Source organism: Eubalaena glacialis, chromosome 1 (assembly GCF_028564815.1).
Source record: "Eubalaena glacialis isolate mEubGla1 chromosome 1, mEubGla1.1.hap2.+ XY, whole genome shotgun sequence".
Taxonomy (NCBI): domain Eukaryota; kingdom Metazoa; phylum Chordata; class Mammalia; order Artiodactyla; family Balaenidae; genus Eubalaena; species Eubalaena glacialis.
Window position 1 is genome coordinate 93,646,584 of NC_083716.1, and position 15,873 is coordinate 93,662,456.

The 15,873-nt window shown below is 73.8% G+C and overlaps 9 non-coding genes and 6 pseudogenes across 9 annotated transcripts; all 15 read right to left on the reverse strand.

Annotated features, from left to right (window-relative positions):
- Positions 1-726: 726 nt before the first annotated feature.
- LOC133102963 (5S ribosomal RNA) lies at positions 727-845 on the reverse strand. Its single transcript, XR_009703146.1, has one exon. It is a non-coding gene; the product is annotated as a 5S ribosomal RNA (ribosomal RNA).
- Positions 846-1,754: 909 nt separating this feature from the next.
- LOC133077828 (5S ribosomal RNA) lies at positions 1,755-1,873 on the reverse strand (annotated as a pseudogene).
- Positions 1,874-2,819: 946 nt separating this feature from the next.
- On the reverse strand, positions 2,820-2,938 carry LOC133102971 (5S ribosomal RNA). The gene has a single exon (XR_009703148.1). It is a non-coding gene; the product is annotated as a 5S ribosomal RNA (ribosomal RNA).
- Positions 2,939-3,856: 918 nt separating this feature from the next.
- LOC133102974 (5S ribosomal RNA) lies at positions 3,857-3,975 on the reverse strand. Its single transcript, XR_009703149.1, has one exon. It is a non-coding gene; the product is annotated as a 5S ribosomal RNA (ribosomal RNA).
- A 909-nt stretch (positions 3,976-4,884) lies between these two features.
- Positions 4,885-5,003, reverse strand: LOC133077834 (5S ribosomal RNA; annotated as a pseudogene).
- A 908-nt stretch (positions 5,004-5,911) lies between these two features.
- LOC133077837 (5S ribosomal RNA) lies at positions 5,912-6,030 on the reverse strand (annotated as a pseudogene).
- Positions 6,031-6,976: 946 nt separating this feature from the next.
- Positions 6,977-7,095, reverse strand: LOC133102980 (5S ribosomal RNA). Its single transcript, XR_009703150.1, has one exon. It is a non-coding gene; the product is annotated as a 5S ribosomal RNA (ribosomal RNA).
- Positions 7,096-8,013: 918 nt separating this feature from the next.
- LOC133102983 (5S ribosomal RNA) lies at positions 8,014-8,132 on the reverse strand. The gene has a single exon (XR_009703152.1). It is a non-coding gene; the product is annotated as a 5S ribosomal RNA (ribosomal RNA).
- A 910-nt stretch (positions 8,133-9,042) lies between these two features.
- LOC133077843 (5S ribosomal RNA) lies at positions 9,043-9,161 on the reverse strand (annotated as a pseudogene).
- Positions 9,162-10,107: 946 nt separating this feature from the next.
- Positions 10,108-10,226, reverse strand: LOC133102988 (5S ribosomal RNA). The gene has a single exon (XR_009703153.1). It is a non-coding gene; the product is annotated as a 5S ribosomal RNA (ribosomal RNA).
- Positions 10,227-11,144: 918 nt separating this feature from the next.
- Positions 11,145-11,263, reverse strand: LOC133102992 (5S ribosomal RNA). The gene has a single exon (XR_009703155.1). It is a non-coding gene; the product is annotated as a 5S ribosomal RNA (ribosomal RNA).
- A 908-nt stretch (positions 11,264-12,171) lies between these two features.
- Positions 12,172-12,290, reverse strand: LOC133077849 (5S ribosomal RNA; annotated as a pseudogene).
- A 910-nt stretch (positions 12,291-13,200) lies between these two features.
- On the reverse strand, positions 13,201-13,319 carry LOC133102996 (5S ribosomal RNA). The gene has a single exon (XR_009703156.1). It is a non-coding gene; the product is annotated as a 5S ribosomal RNA (ribosomal RNA).
- Positions 13,320-14,229: 910 nt separating this feature from the next.
- LOC133077852 (5S ribosomal RNA) lies at positions 14,230-14,348 on the reverse strand (annotated as a pseudogene).
- A 946-nt stretch (positions 14,349-15,294) lies between these two features.
- Positions 15,295-15,413, reverse strand: LOC133103001 (5S ribosomal RNA). The gene has a single exon (XR_009703157.1). It is a non-coding gene; the product is annotated as a 5S ribosomal RNA (ribosomal RNA).
- Positions 15,414-15,873: the final 460 nt, after the last annotated feature.

Here is a 15,873-nt window from a genome sequence, read left to right on the forward strand (position 1 = left end):
AACCGTTCGGCGCTTGGCGCCCCGCCCCAGATCCCGCACGTCGCTCACAGGGACGTGGCCCCGGAGGCTTCAGGGCCCGGGGCCCGCGGTCCCTTGGGCCTCCCCTCTGCCCGCCCACGCGGCGCTAGGCGCAGCCCAGCCGCAGCCCGGGCCGGCCCTCCTGCCCGACGGCAGTCGGCCCTTAACCCACTGGGAGCCACCATTGAGTCGGCACGGCCCCTTAGCCCCAGCAAGGCCACCCTTGCCCCCACGCCACCCGCCGAGCACAGGACCCGGCGCCTTGTGGCCGGCCGGCCCGGAGCACCGGCCCCGGCCCCCGCCCCCGCTCCCGCCCCCGGCCGTGGCGAAACGGCGGAGGGGGGGCTTTTTCCGGAGGGAGCTGTGGAGAGACACACCGGCAGATAGGTGGCTGCGCCGGGGCTGGGCGCTGGTGGGGGCGGCCAGGTGCAGGTCAAGGGGCTCGCGGGCCGCACGGCCGGCACCCGGGCCTGAGGCGGAGTCTGGGTTCAGGCCAGCCACCCCGGGAGCGGCTGGGATGCGGCTGCCTTCCAGGGCCGCCTTCTGGCCGCCTGGCCGGCCAGGCAGGCGGAGAGCGCCCCCTCTGGCGCGCTGTGGTGGGAGGGGCCGGAGGAGGTGGGGCCTGCAGCGGTGCCCGGCGGGGGCGGGGGCGGGGGCGGGGGCGGAGGCGGCGGGCGACTAAAGGAGAAGGCGGAGCGGGAGGCAAAAAGCCTACAGCACCCGGTATTCCCAGGCGGTCTCCCATCCAAGTACTAACCAGGCCCGACCCTGCTTAGCTTCCGAGATCAGACGAGATCGGGCGCGTTCAGGGTGGTATGGCCGTAGACGCAGGAGGGGCCCGCGCGGTGCCTCTTGAGGCCCAGCTTCGCTGGCGCCTGCGCCTTACCGCCATGCCGGCGGCCAGCCCTCTCCCGCAGGGCCCTGCCGCCCGCCCAGGCAGGCGACAGGAGGCCTCGGGGACCCGGGGGTGGCGGAGTGGTGGGCCACCTCGCAGCCCAGGGCGGGCGGGACGCTCCAGGCCCGTCGGCGCTTGGCGCCCCGCCGCAGATCCCGCTCGACGCTCACAGGGACGCGGCCCCGGAGGCTTCAGGGCCCGGCGGCCGCGGTCCCTTGGGCATCCCCCCCTGCCCGCCCACGCGGAGTTAGGCGCAGCCCGGCCACGGCCGGGCCGGCCCTCCGGCCGGGCAGCAGCTGGCCCGAAGCCACTGGGAGCCACCATGGAGTGGGCACGGCCCCTTAGCCCCAGCAAGGCCCCCCCTTGCCCCCACGCCGCCCGCCGAGCACAGGACCCCGGCCCTGGTGGCCGGCAGGCCCGGAGAAGCGGCCCCGGCCCCCGCCCCCGCTCCCGCCCCCGGCCGTGGCGAAACGGCGGAGGGGGGGCTTTTTCCGGAGGGAGCTGTGGAGAGACACACGGGCAGACAGGGGGCTGCGGCGCGGCTGGGCTCCGGTGGGGGCGGCCAAGTGCAGGTCGAGGGCCTCGCGGGCCGCACGGACGGCACCCCGGCCTGCGGCGGAGTCTGGGTCCGGGCCAGCCACCACGGGAGCGGCTGGGGTGGCGGCTGCCTTCCAGGGCCGCATTCTGGCCGCATGTCCAGCCAGCTCGGCGGGGAGCGATCCCTCCGGCGCGCTGTGTTGGGAGGGACGTGAGGAGGTGAGGCCTGCAGCGGTGCTCAGCGGGGGCGGAGGCGGCCTCGGCCGCGGGCCACTAAATGTCAAGGCGGAGCGGGAGGCAAAAAAGCCTACAGCACTCGGTATTCCCATGTGGTCTCCCATCCAGGTACGAAACAGGCCAGACCCTGATTAGCTTCCGAGATCAGACGAGGTGTGGTGCGTTCAGGGAGGTGTGGCCGTAGAATGCAGCGGGGGCCACGGTGTGCCTCTTGAGGCTTAGCTTCGCTGGTGCTGGCGACTTACCGCCAGCCCGGCAGCCAACCCTCTCCGGCGCGGCCCTGCCGTCCGCCCAGGCAAGCGACAGGAGGCCTCGAGGGCCCGGGGGTGGTGGAGTTGTGGGCGACTTCGCAGCTCAGGTCAGGCGGGACCCTCCAGGCCTGTAGGCGCTTGGCCCTCCGCCCCAGAGCCGCTCAACGCTCACAGGACTTGGCCCCGGAGGCTTAAGGGCCTGTGGCCCTCGGTCCCTTGTGCATTCCCCACCCTGTCAATCCACACAGTGCTAGGCGCAGCCCAGCCACGGCCTGGCCGGCCCGCCTGCCCAACGGCAGTTGGCCCGAAGCCACTGGGAGCCACCATTGAGCCGGCACGGCCCCTTAGACACAGCAACGCCACCCTTGCCCCCACGCCAACTGCCGAGCAAAGTTCCCGGCGCCTGGTGTCTAGCCAGCCCAGCGAACCGGTCCCAGCCCACGACCCCGCTCCCACTCTCGGCCGTGGCGAAGTGGCAAAGGGTGGGCTTTTTCCGGAGGGAGCTGTGGAGAGACACACGGGCAGACAGGGGGCTGCGGCGCGGCTGGGCTCCGGTGGGGGCGGCCAAGTGCAGGTCGAGGGCTTCGTGGGCCGCACGGACGGCACCCCGGCCTGCGGCGGAGTCTGGGTCCGGGCCAGCCACCACGGGAGCGGCTGGGGTGGCGGCTGCCTTCCAGGGCCGCCTTCTGGCCGCCTGGCCGGCCAGGCCGGCGCGGAGCGCCCCCTCTGGCGCGCTGTGGTGGGAGGGGCCGGAGGAGGTGGGGCCTGCAGCGCTGCCCGGCGGGGGCGGGGGCGGGGGCGGAGGCAGCGGCCTCGGCCTTGGCCTCGGCCTCGGCCTAGGCCGCGGGCGACTAAAGGAGAAGGCGGAGCGGGAGGCAAAAAGCCTACAGCACCCGGTATTCCCAGGCGGTCTCCCATCCAAGTACTAACCAGGCCCGACCCTGCTTAGCTTCCGAGATCAGACGAGATCGGGCGCGTTCAGGGTGGTATGGCCGTAGACGTTAAAAGGGGCCCGCGGAGTGCCTCTTGAGGCCCAGCTTCGCTGGCGCTTGCGCCTCCCCGCCAGCCCGGCGGCCAGCCCGCCCCGGCAGGGCCCCGCCGCCCGCCCAGGCAGGGCAACGGCGGCCTCGGGTACCAGGGGGGTGGCGGAGGGTTCGGCGACCTCCCAGCCCAGGGCGGGCGGGACCCACCAAACCGTTCGGCGCTTGGCGCCCCGCCCCAGATCCCGCACGTCGCTCACAGGGACGTGGCCCCGGAGGCTTCAGGGCCCGGGGCCCGCGGTCCCTTGGGCCTCCCCTCTGCCCGCCCACGCGGCGCTAGGCGCAGCCCAGCCGCAGCCCGGGCCGGCCCTCCTGCCCGACGGCAGTCGGCCCTTAACCCACTGGGAGCCACCATTGAGTCGGCACGGCCCCTTAGCCCCAGCAAGGCCACCCTTGCCCCCACGCCACCCGCCGAGCACAGGACCCGGCGCCTTGTGGCCGGCCGGCCCGGAGCACCGGCCCCGGCCCCCGCCCCCGCTCCCGCCCCCGGCCGTGGCGAAACGGCGGAGGGGGGGCTTTTTCCGGAGGGAGCTGTGGAGAGACACACCGGCAGATAGGTGGCTGCGCCGGGGCTGGGCGCTGGTGGGGGCGGCCAGGTGCAGGTCAAGGGGCTCGCGGGCCGCACGGCCGGCACCCGGGCCTGAGGCGGAGTCTGGGTTCAGGCCAGCCACCCCGGGAGCGGCTGGGATGCGGCTGCCTTCCAGGGCCGCCTTCTGGCCGCCTGGCCGGCCAGGCAGGCGGAGAGCGCCCCCTCTGGCGCGCTGTGGTGGGAGGGGCCGGAGGAGGTGGGGCCTGCAGCGGTGCCCGGCGGGGGCGGGGGCGGGGGCGGGGGCGGAGGCGGCGGGCGACTAAAGGAGAAGGCGGAGCGGGAGGCAAAAAGCCTACAGCACCCGGTATTCCCAGGCGGTCTCCCATCCAAGTACTAACCAGGCCCGACCCTGCTTAGCTTCCGAGATCAGACGAGATCGGGCGCGTTCAGGGTGGTATGGCCGTAGACGCAGGAGGGGCCCGCGCGGTGCCTCTTGAGGCCCAGCTTCGCTGGCGCCTGCGCCTTACCGCCATGCCGGCGGCCAGCCCTCTCCCGCAGGGCCCTGCCGCCCGCCCAGGCAGGCGACAGGAGGCCTCGGGGACCCGGGGGTGGCGGAGTGGTGGGCCACCTCGCAGCCCAGGGCGGGCGGGACGCTCCAGGCCCGTCGGCGCTTGGCGCCCCGCCGCAGATCCCGCTCGACGCTCACAGGGACGCGGCCCCGGAGGCTTCAGGGCCCGGCGGCCGCGGTCCCTTGGGCATCCCCCCCTGCCCGCCCACGCGGAGTTAGGCGCAGCCCGGCCACGGCCGGGCCGGCCCTCCGGCCGGGCAGCAGCTGGCCCGAAGCCACTGGGAGCCACCATGGAGTGGGCACGGCCCCTTAGCCCCAGCAAGGCCCCCCCTTGCCCCCACGCCGCCCGCCGAGCACAGGACCCCGGCCCTGGTGGCCGGCAGGCCCGGAGAAGCGGCCCCGGCCCCCGCCCCCGCTCCCGCCCCCGGCCGTGGCGAAACGGCGGAGGGGGGGCTTTTTCCGGAGGGAGCTGTGGAGAGACACACGGGCAGACAGGGGGCTGCGGCGCGGCTGGGCTCCGGTGGGGGCGGCCAAGTGCAGGTCGAGGGCCTCGCGGGCCGCACGGACGGCACCCCGGCCTGCGGCGGAGTCTGGGTCCGGGCCAGCCACCACGGGAGCGGCTGGGGTGGCGGCTGCCTTCCAGGGCCGCATTCTGGCCGCATGTCCAGCCAGCTCGGCGGGGAGCGATCCCTCCGGCGCGCTGTGTTGGGAGGGACGTGAGGAGGTGAGGCCTGCAGCGGTGCTCAGCGGGGGCGGAGGCGGCCTCGGCCGCGGGCCACTAAATGTCAAGGCGGAGCGGGAGGCAAAAAAGCCTACAGCACTCGGTATTCCCATGTGGTCTCCCATCCAGGTACGAAACAGGCCAGACCCTGATTAGCTTCCGAGATCAGACGAGGTGTGGTGCGTTCAGGGAGGTGTGGCCGTAGAATGCAGCGGGGGCCACGGTGTGCCTCTTGAGGCTTAGCTTCGCTGGTGCTGGCGACTTACCGCCAGCCCGGCAGCCAACCCTCTCCGGCGCGGCCCTGCCGTCCGCCCAGGCAAGCGACAGGAGGCCTCGAGGGCCCGGGGGTGGTGGAGTTGTGGGCGACTTCGCAGCTCAGGTCAGGCGGGACCCTCCAGGCCTGTAGGCGCTTGGCCCTCCGCCCCAGAGCCGCTCAACGCTCACAGGACTTGGCCCCGGAGGCTTAAGGGCCTGTGGCCCTCGGTCCCTTGTGCATTCCCCACCCTGTCAATCCACACAGTGCTAGGCGCAGCCCAGCCACGGCCTGGCCGGCCCGCCTGCCCAACGGCAGTTGGCCCGAAGCCACTGGGAGCCACCATTGAGCCGGCACGGCCCCTTAGACACAGCAACGCCACCCTTGCCCCCACGCCAACTGCCGAGCAAAGTTCCCGGCGCCTGGTGTCTAGCCAGCCCAGCGAACCGGTCCCAGCCCACGACCCCGCTCCCACTCTCGGCCGTGGCGAAGTGGCAAAGGGTGGGCTTTTTCCGGAGGGAGCTGTGGAGAGACACACGGGCAGACAGGGGGCTGCGGCGCGGCTGGGCTCCGGTGGGGGCGGCCAAGTGCAGGTCGAGGGCTTCGTGGGCCGCACGGACGGCACCCCGGCCTGCGGCGGAGTCTGGGTCCGGGCCAGCCACCACGGGAGCGGCTGGGGTGGCGGCTGCCTTCCAGGGCCGCATTCTGGCCGCATGTCCAGCCAGCTCGGCGGGGAGCGATCCCTCCGGCGCGCTGTGTTCGGAGGGACGTGAGGAGGTGAGGCCTGCAGCGGTGCTCAGCGGGGGCGGAGGCGGCCTCGACCGCGGGCCACTAAATGTCAAGGCGGAGCGGGCGGCAAAAAAGCCTACAGCACTCGGTATTCCCATGTGGTCTCCCATCCAGGTACGAAACAGGCCAGACCCTGATTAGCTTCCGAGATCAGACGAGGTGTGGTGCGTTCAGGGAGGTGTGGCCGTAGAATGCAGCGGGGGCCACGGTGTGCCTCTTGAGGCTTAGCTTCGCTGGTGCTGGCGACTTACCGCCAGCCCGGCAGCCAACCCTCTCCGGCGCGGCCCTGCCGTCCGCCCAGGCAAGCGACAGGAGGCCTCGAGGGCCCGGGGGTGGTGGAGTTGTGGGCGACTTCGCAGCTCAGGTCAGGCGGGACCCTCCAGGCCTGTAGGCGCTTGGCCCTCCGCCCCAGAGCCGCTCAACGCTCACAGGACTTGGCCCCGGAGGCTTAAGGGCCTGTGGCCCTCGGTCCCTTGTGCATTCCCCACCCTGTCAATCCACACAGTGCTAGGCGCAGCCCAGCCACGGCCTGGCCGGCCTGCCTGCCCAACGGCAGTTGGCCCGAAGCCACTGGGAGCCACCATTGAGCCGGCACGGCCCCTTAGACACAGCAACGCCACCCTTGCCCCCACGCCAACTGCCGAGCAAAGTTCCCGGCGCCTGGTGTCTAGCCAGCCCAGCGAACCGGTCCCAGCCCACGACCCCGCTCCCACTCTCGGCCGTGGCGAAGTGGCAAAGGGTGGGCTTTTTCCGGAGGGAGCTGTGGAGAGACACACGGGCAGACAGGGGGCTGCGGCGCGGCTGGGCTCCGGTGGGGGCGGCCAAGTGCAGGTCGAGGGCTTCGTGGGCCGCACGGACGGCACCCCGGCCTGCGGCGGAGTCTGGGTCCGGGCCAGCCACCACGGGAGCGGCTGGGGTGGCGGCTGCCTTCCAGGGCCGCCTTCTGGCCGCCTGGCCGGCCAGGCCGGCGCGGAGCGCCCCCTCTGGCGCGCTGTGGTGGGAGGGGCCGGAGGAGGTGTGGCCTGCAGCACTGCCCGGCGGGGGCGGGGGCGGGGGCGGAGGCAGCGGCCTCGGCCTCGGCCTCGGCCTCGGCCTAGGCCGCGGGCGACTAAAGGAGAAGGCGGAGCGGGAGGCAAAAAGCCTACAGCACCCGGTATTCCCAGGCGGTCTCCCATCCAAGTACTAACCAGGCCCGACCCTGCTTAGCTTCCGAGATCAGACGAGATCGGGCGCGTTCAGGGTGGTATGGCCGTAGACGTTAAGAGGGGCCCGCGGAGTGCCTCTTGAGGCCCAGCTTCGCTGGCGCTTGCGCCTCCCCGCCAGCCCGGCGGCCAGCCCGCCCCGGCAGGGCCCCGCCGCCCGCCCAGGCAGGGCAACGGCGGCCTCGGGTACCAGGGGGGTGGCGGAGGGTTCGGCGACCTCCCAGCCCAGGGCGGGCGGGACCCACCAAACCGTTCGGCGCTTGGCGCCCCGCCCCAGATCCCGCACGTCGCTCACAGGGACGTGGCCCCGGAGGCTTCAGGGCCCGGGGCCCGCGGTCCCTTGGGCCTCCCCTCTGCCCGCCCACGTGGCGCTAGGCGCAGCCCAGCCGCAGCCCGGGCCGGCCCTCCTGCCCGACGGCAGTCGGCCCTTAACCCACTGGGAGCCACCATTGAGTCGGCACGGCCCCTTAGCCCCAGCAAGGCCACCCTTGCCCCCACGCCACCCGCCGAGCACAGGACCCGGCGCCTTGTGGCCGGCCGGCCCGGAGCACCGGCCCCGGCCCCCGCCCCCGCTCCCGCCCCCGGCCGTGGCGAAACGGCGGAGGGGGGGCTTTTTCCGGAGGGAGCTGTGGAGAGACACACCGGCAGATAGGTGGCTGCGCTGGGGCTTGGCGCTGGTGGGGGCGGCCAGGTGCAGGTCAAGGGGCTCGCGGGCCGCACGGCCGGCACCCGGGCCTGAGGCGGAGTCTGGGTTCAGGCCAGCCACCCCGGGAGCGGCTGGGATGCGGCTGCCTTCCAGGGCCGCCTTCTGGCCGCCTGGCCGGCCAGGCAGGCGGAGAGCGCCCCCTCTGGCGCGCTGTGGTGGGAGGGGCCGGAGGAGGTGGGGCCTGCAGCGGTGCCCGGCGGGGGCGGGGGCGGGGGCGGGGGCGGAGGCGGCGGGCGACTAAAGGAGAAGGCGGAGCGGGAGGCAAAAAGCCTACAGCACCCGGTATTCCCAGGCGGTCTCCCATCCAAGTACTAACCAGGCCCGACCCTGCTTAGCTTCCGAGATCAGACGAGATCGGGCGCGTTCAGGGTGGTATGGCCGTAGACGCAGGAGGGGCCCGCGCGGTGCCTCTTGAGGCCCAGCTTCGCTGGCGCCTGCGCCTTACCGCCATGCCGGCGGCCAGCCCTCTCCGGCAGGGCCCTGCCGCCCGCCCAGGCAGGCGACAGGAGGCCTCGGGGACCCGGGGGTGGCGGAGTGGTGGGCCACCTCGCAGCCCAGGGCGGGCGGGACGCTCCAGGCCCGTCGGCGCTTGGCGCCCCGCCGCAGATCCCGCTCGACGCTCACAGGGACGCGGCCCCGGAGGCTTCAGGGCCCGTCGGCCGCGGTCCCTTGGGCATCCCCCCCTGCCCGCCCACGCGGAGTTAGGCGCAGCCCGGCCACGGCCGGGCCGGCCCTCCGGCCGGGCAGCAGCTGGCCCGAAGCCACTGGGAGCCACCATGGAGTGGGCACGGCCCCTTAGCCCCAGCAAGGCCCCCCCTTGCCCCCACGCCGCCCGCCGAGCACAGGACCCCGGCCCTGGTGGCCGGCAGGCCCGGAGAAGCGGCCCCGGCCCCCGCCCCCGCTCCCGCCCCCGGCCGTGGCGAAACGGCGGAGGGGGGGGCTTTTTCCGGAGGGAGCTGTGGAGAGACACACGGGCAGACAGGGGGCTGCGGCGCGGCTGGGCTCCGGTGGGGGCGGCCAAGTGCAGGTCGAGGGCCTCGCGGGCCGCACGGACGGCACCCCGGCCTGCGGCGGAGTCTGGGTCCGGGCCAGCCACCACGGGAGCGGCTGGGGTGGCGGCTGCCTTCCAGGGCCGCATTCTGGCCGCATGTCCAGCCAGCTCGGCGGGGAGCGATCCCTCCGGCGCGCTGTGTTGGGAGGGACGTGAGGAGGTGAGGCCTGCAGCGGTGCTCAGCGGGGGCGGAGGCGGCCTCGGCCGCGGGCCACTAAATGTCAAGGCGGAGCGGGAGGCAAAAAAGCCTACAGCACTCGGTATTCCCATGTGGTCTCCCATCCAGGTACGAAACAGGCCAGACCCTGATTAGCTTCCGAGATCAGACGAGGTGTGGTGCGTTCAGGGAGGTGTGGCCGTAGAATGCAGCGGGGGCCACGGTGTGCCTCTTGAGGCTTAGCTTCGCTGGTGCTGGCGACTTACCGCCAGCCCGGCAGCCAACCCTCTCCGGCGCGGCCCTGCCGTCCGCCCAGGCAAGCGACAGGAGGCCTCGAGGGCCCGGGGGTGGTGGAGTTGTGGGCGACTTCGCAGCTCAGGTCAGGCGGGACCCTCCAGGCCTGTAGGCGCTTGGCCCTCCGCCCCAGAGCCGCTCAACGCTCACAGGACTTGGCCCCGGAGGCTTAAGGGCCTGTGGCCCTCGGTCCCTTGTGCATTCCCCACCCTGTCAATCCACACAGTGCTAGGCGCAGCCCAGCCACGGCCTGGCCGGCCCGCCTGCCCAACGGCAGTTGGCCCGAAGCCACTGGGAGCCACCATTGAGCCGGCACGGCCCCTTAGACACAGCAACGCCACCCTTGCCCCCACGCCAACTGCCGAGCAAAGTTCCCGGCGCCTGGTGTCTAGCCAGCCCAGCGAACCGGTCCCAGCCCACGACCCCGCTCCCACTCTCGGCCGTGGCGAAGTGGCAAAGGGTGGGCTTTTTCCGGAGGGAGCTGTGGAGAGACACACGGGCAGACAGGGGGCTGCGGCGCGGCTGGGCTCCGGTGGGGGCGGCCAAGTGCAGGTCGAGGGCTTCGTGGGCCGCACGGACGGCACCCCGGCCTGCGGCGGAGTCTGGGTCCGGGCCAGCCACCACGGGAGCGGCTGGGGTGGCGGCTGCCTTCCAGGGCCGCCTTCTGGCCGCCTGGCCGGCCAGGCCGGCGCGGAGCGCCCCCTCTGGCGCGCTGTGGTGGGAGGGGCCGGAGGAGGTGGGGCCTGCAGCGCTGCCCGGCGGGGGCGGGGGCGGGGGCGGAGGCAGCGGCCTCGGCCTTGGCCTCGGCCTCGGCCTAGGCCGCGGGCGACTAAAGGAGAAGGCGGAGCGGGAGGCAAAAAGCCTACAGCACCCGGTATTCCCAGGCGGTCTCCCATCCAAGTACTAACCAGGCCCGACCCTGCTTAGCTTCCGAGATCAGACGAGATCGGGCGCGTTCAGGGTGGTATGGCCGTAGACGTTAAAAGGGGCCCGCGGAGTGCCTCTTGAGGCCCAGCTTCGCTGGCGCTTGCGCCTCCCCGCCAGCCCGGCGGCCAGCCCGCCCCGGCAGGGCCCCGCCGCCCGCCCAGGCAGGGCAACGGCGGCCTCGGGTACCAGGGGGGTGGCGGAGGGTTCGGCGACCTCCCAGCCCAGGGCGGGCGGGACCCACCAAACCGTTCGGCGCTTGGCGCCCCGCCCCAGATCCCGCACGTCGCTCACAGGGACGTGGCCCCGGAGGCTTCAGGGCCCGGGGCCCGCGGTCCCTTGGGCCTCCCCTCTGCCCGCCCACGCGGCGCTAGGCGCAGCCCAGCCGCAGCCCGGGCCGGCCCTCCTGCCCGACGGCAGTCGGCCCTTAACCCACTGGGAGCCACCATTGAGTCGGCACGGCCCCTTAGCCCCAGCAAGGCCACCCTTGCCCCCACGCCACCCGCCGAGCACAGGACCCGGCGCCTTGTGGCCGGCCGGCCCGGAGCACCGGCCCCGGCCCCCGCCCCCGCTCCCGCCCCCGGCCGTGGCGAAACGGCGGAGGGGGGGCTTTTTCCGGAGGGAGCTGTGGAGAGACACACCAGCAGATAGGTGGCTGCGCCGGGGCTGGGCGCTGGTGGGGGCGGCCAGGTGCAGGTCAAGGGGCTCGCGGGCCGCACGGCCGGCACCCGGGCCTGAGGCGGAGTCTGGGTTCAGGCCAGCCACCCCGGGAGCGGCTGGGATGCGGCTGCCTTCCAGGGCCGCCTTCTGGCCGCCTGGCCGGCCAGGCAGGCGGAGAGCGCCCCCTCTGGCGCGCTGTGGTGGGAGGGGCCGGAGGAGGTGGGGCCTGCAGCGGTGCCCGGCGGGGGCGGGGGCGGGGGCGGGGGCGGAGGCGGCGGGCGACTAAAGGAGAAGGCGGAGCGGGAGGCAAAAAGCCTACAGCACCCGGTATTCCCAGGCGGTCTCCCATCCAAGTACTAACCAGGCCCGACCCTGCTTAGCTTCCGAGATCAGACGAGATCGGGCGCGTTCAGGGTGGTATGGCCGTAGACGCAGGAGGGGCCCGCGCGGTACCTCTTGAGGCCCAGCTTCGCTGGCGCCTGCGCCTTACCGCCATGCCGGCGGCCAGCCCTCTCCGGCAGGGCCCTGCCGCCCGCCCAGGCAGGCGACAGGAGGCCTCGGGGACCCGGGGGTGGCGGAGTGGTGGGCCACCTCGCAGCCCAGGGCGGGCGGGACGCTCCAGGCCCGTCGGCGCTTGGCGGCCCGCCGCAGATCCCGCTCGACGCTCACAGGGACGCGGCCCCGGAGGCTTCAGGGCCCGGCGGCCGCGGTCCCTTGGGCATCCCCCCCTGCCCGCCCACGCGGAGTTAGGCGCAGCCCGGCCACGGCCGGGCCGGCCCTCCGGCCGGGCAGCAGCTGGCCCGAAGCCACTGGGAGCCACCATGGAGTGGGCACGGCCCCTTAGCCCCAGCAAGGCCCCCCCTTGCCCCCACGCCGCCCGCCGAGCACAGGACCCCGGCCCTGGTGGACGGCAGGCCCGGAGAAGCGGCCCCGGCCCCCGCCCCCGCTCCCGCCCCCGGCCGTGGCGAAACGGCGGAGGGGGGGCTTTTTCCGGAGGGAGCTGTGGAGAGACACACGGGCAGACAGGGGGCTGCGGCGCGGCTGGGCTCCGGTGGGGGCGGCCAAGTGCAGGTCGAGGGCTTCGTGGGCCGCACGGACGGTACCCCGGCCTGCGGCGGAGTCTGGGTCCGGGCCAGCCACCACGGGAGCGGCTGGGGTGGCGGCTGCCTTCCAGGGCCGCATTCTGGCCGCATGTCCAGCCAGCTCGGCGGGGAGCGATCCCTCCGGCGCGCTGTGTTGGGAGGGACGTGAGGAGGTGAGGCCTGCAGCGGTGCTCAGCGGGGCGGAGGCGGCCTCGGCCGCGGGCCACTAAATGTCAAGGCGGAGCGGGAGGCAAAAAAGCCTACAGCACTCGGTATTCCCATGTGGTCTCCCATCCAGGTACGAAACAGGCCAGACCCTGATTAGCTTCCGAGATCAGACGAGGTGTGGTGCGTTCAGGGAGGTGTGGCCGTAGAATGCAGCGGGGGCCACGGTGTGCCTCTTGAGGCTTAGCTTCGCTGGTGCTGGCGACTTACCGCCAGCCCGGCAGCCAACCCTCTCCGGCGCGGCCCTGCCGTCCGCCCAGGCAAGCGACAGGAGGCCTCGAGGGCCCGGGGGTGGTGGAGTTGTGGGCGACTTCGCAGCTCAGGTCAGGCGGGACCCTCCAGGCCTGTAGGCGCTTGGCCCTCCGCCCCAGAGCCGCTCAACGCTCACAGGACTTGGCCCCGGAGGCTTAAGGGCCTGTGGCCCTCGGTCCCTTGTGCATTCCCCACCCTGTCAATCCACACAGTGCTAGGCGCAGCCCAGCCACGGCCTGGCCGGCCCGCCTGCCCAACGGCAGTTGGCCCGAAGCCACTGGGAGCCACCATTGAGCCGGCACGGCCCCTTAGACACAGCAACGCCACCCTTGCCCCCACGCCAACTGCCGAGCAAAGTTCCCGGCGCCTGGTGTCTAGCCAGCCCAGCGAACCGGTCCCAGCCCACGACCCCGCTCCCACTCTCGGCCGTGGCGAAGTGGCAAAGGGTGGGCTTTTTCCGGAGGGAGCTGTGGAGAGACACACGGGCAGACAGGGGGCTGCGGCGCGGCTGGGCTCCGGTGGGGGCGGCCAAGTGCAGGTCGAGGGCTTCGTGGGCCGCACGGACGGCACCCCGGCCTGCGGCGGAGTCTGGGTCCGGGCCAGCCACCACGGGAGCGGCTGGGGTGGCGGCTGCCTTCCAGGGCCGCCTTCTGGCCGCCTGGCCGGCCAGGCCGGCGCGGAGCGCCCCCTCTGGCGCGCTGTGGTGGGAGGGGCCGGAGGAGGTGGGGCCTGCAGCGCTGCCCGGCGGGGGCCGGGGCGGGGGCGGAGGCGGCGGGCGACTAAAGGAGAAGGCGGAGCGGGAGGCAAAAAGCCTACAGCACCCGGTATTCCCAGGCGGTCTCCCATCCAAGTACTAACCAGGCCCGACCCTGCTTAGCTTCCGAGATCAGACGAGATCGGGCGCGTTCAGGGTGGTATGGCCGTAGACGCAGGAGGGGCCCGCGCGGTACCTCTTGAGGCCCAGCTTCGCTGGCGCCTGCGCCTTACCGCCATGCCGGCGGCCAGCCCTCTCCGTCAGGGCCCTGCCGCCCGCCCAGGCAGGCGACAGGAGGCCTCGGGGACCCGGGGGTGGCGGAGTGGTGGGCCACCTCGCAGCCCAGGGCGGGCGGGACGCTCCAGGCCCGTCGGCGCTTGGCGCCCCGCCGCAGATCCCGCTCGACGCTCACAGGGACGCGGCCCCGGAGGCTTCAGGGCCCGTCGGCCGCGGTCCCTTGGGCATCCCCCCCTGCCCGCCCACGCGGAGTTAGGCGCAGCCCGGCCACGGCCGGGCCGGCCCTCCGGCCGGGCAGCAGCTGGCCCGAAGCCACTGGGAGCCACCATGGAGTGGGCACGGCCCCTTAGCCCCAGCAAGGCCCCCCCTTGCCCCCACGCCGCCCGCCGAGCACAGGACCCCGGCCCTGGTGGCCGGCAGGCCCGGAGAAGCGGCCCCGGCCCCCGCCCCCGCTCCCGCCCCCGGCCGTGGCGAAACGGCGGAGGGGGGGGCTTTTTCCGGAGGGAGCTGTGGAGAGACACACGGGCAGACAGGGGGCTGCGGCGCGGCTGGGCTCCGGTGGGGGCGGCCAAGTGCAGGTCGAGGGCCTCGCGGGCCGCACGGACGGCACCCCGGCCTGCGGCGGAGTCTGGGTCCGGGCCAGCCACCACGGGAGCGGCTGGGGTGGCGGCTGCCTTCCAGGGCCGCATTCTGGCCGCATGTCCAGCCAGCTCGGCGGGGAGCGATCCCTCCGGCGCGCTGTGTTGGGAGGGACGTGAGGAGGTGAGGCCTGCAGCGGTGCTCAGCGGGGGCGGAGGCGGCCTCGGCCGCGGGCCACTAAATGTCAAGGCGGAGCGGGAGGCAAAAAAGCCTACAGCACTCGGTATTCCCATGTGGTCTCCCATCCAGGTACGAAACAGGCCAGACCCTGATTAGCTTCCGAGATCAGACGAGGTGTGGTGCGTTCAGGGAGGTGTGGCCGTAGAATGCAGCGGGGGCCACGGTGTGCCTCTTGAGGCTTAGCTTCGCTGGTGCTGGCGACTTACCGCCAGCCCGGCAGCCAACCCTCTCCGGCGCGGCCCTGCCGTCCGCCCAGGCAAGCGACAGGAGGCCTCGAGGGCCCGGGGGTGGTGGAGTTGTGGGCGACTTCGCAGCTCAGGTCAGGCGGGACCCTCCAGGCCTGTAGGCGCTTGGCCCTCCGCCCCAGAGCCGCTCAACGCTCACAGGACTTGGCCCCGGAGGCTTAAGGGCCTGTGGCCCTCGGTCCCTTGTGCATTCCCCACCCTGTCAATCCACACAGTGCTAGGCGCAGCCCAGCCACGGCCTGGCCGGCCCGCCTGCCCAACGGCAGTTGGCCCGAAGCCACTGGGAGCCACCATTGAGCCGGCACGGCCCCTTAGACACAGCAACGCCACCCTTGCCCCCACGCCAACTGCCGAGCAAAGTTCCCGGCGCCTGGTGTCTAGCCAGCCCAGCGAACCGGTCCCAGCCCACGACCCCGCTCCCACTCTCGGCCGTGGCGAAGTGGCAAAGGGTGGGCTTTTTCCGGAGGGAGCTGTGGAGAGACACACGGGCAGACAGGGGGCTGCGGCGCGGCTGGGCTCCGGTGGGGGCGGCCAAGTGCAGGTCGAGGGCTTCGTGGGCCGCACGGACGGCACCCCGGCCTGCGGCGGAGTCTGGGTCCGGGCCAGCCACCACGGGAGCGGCTGGGGTGGCGGCTGCCTTCCAGGGCCGCCTTCTGGCCGCCTGGCCGGCCAGGCCGGCGCGGAGCGCCCCCTCTGGCGCGCTGTGGTGGGAGGGGCCGGAGGAGGTGGGGCCTGCAGCGCTGCCCGGCGGGGGCGGGGGCGGGGGCGGAGGCAGCGGCCTCGGCCTTGGCCTCGGCCTCGGCCTAGGCCGCGGGCGACTAAAGGAGAAGGCGGAGCGGGAGGCAAAAAGCCTACAGCACCCGGTATTCCCAGGCGGTCTCCCATCCAAGTACTAACCAGGCCCGACCCTGCTTAGCTTCCGAGATCAGACGAGATCGGGCGCGTTCAGGGTGGTATGGCCGTAGACGTTAAAAGGGGCCCGCGGAGTGCCTCTTGAGGCCCAGCTTCGCTGGCGCTTGCGCCTCCCCGCCAGCCCGGCGGCCAGCCCGCCCCGGCAGGGCCCCGCCGCCCGCCCAGGCAGGGCAACGGCGGCCTCGGGTACCAGGGGGGTGGCGGAGGGTTCGGCGACCTCCCAGCCCAGGGCGGGCGGGACCCACCAAACCGTTCGGCGCTTGGCGCCCCGCCCCAGATCCCGCACGTCGCTCACAGGGACGTGGCCCCGGAGGCTTCAGGGCCCGGGGCCCGCGGTCCCTTGGGCCTCCCCTCTGCCCGCCCACGCGGCGCTAGGCGCAGCCCAGCCGCAGCCCGGGCCGGCCCTCCTGCCCGACGGCAGTCGGCCCTTAACCCACTGGGAGCCACCATTGAGTCGGCACGGCCCCTTAGCCCCAGCAAGGCCACCCTTGCCCCCACGCCACCCGCCGAGCACA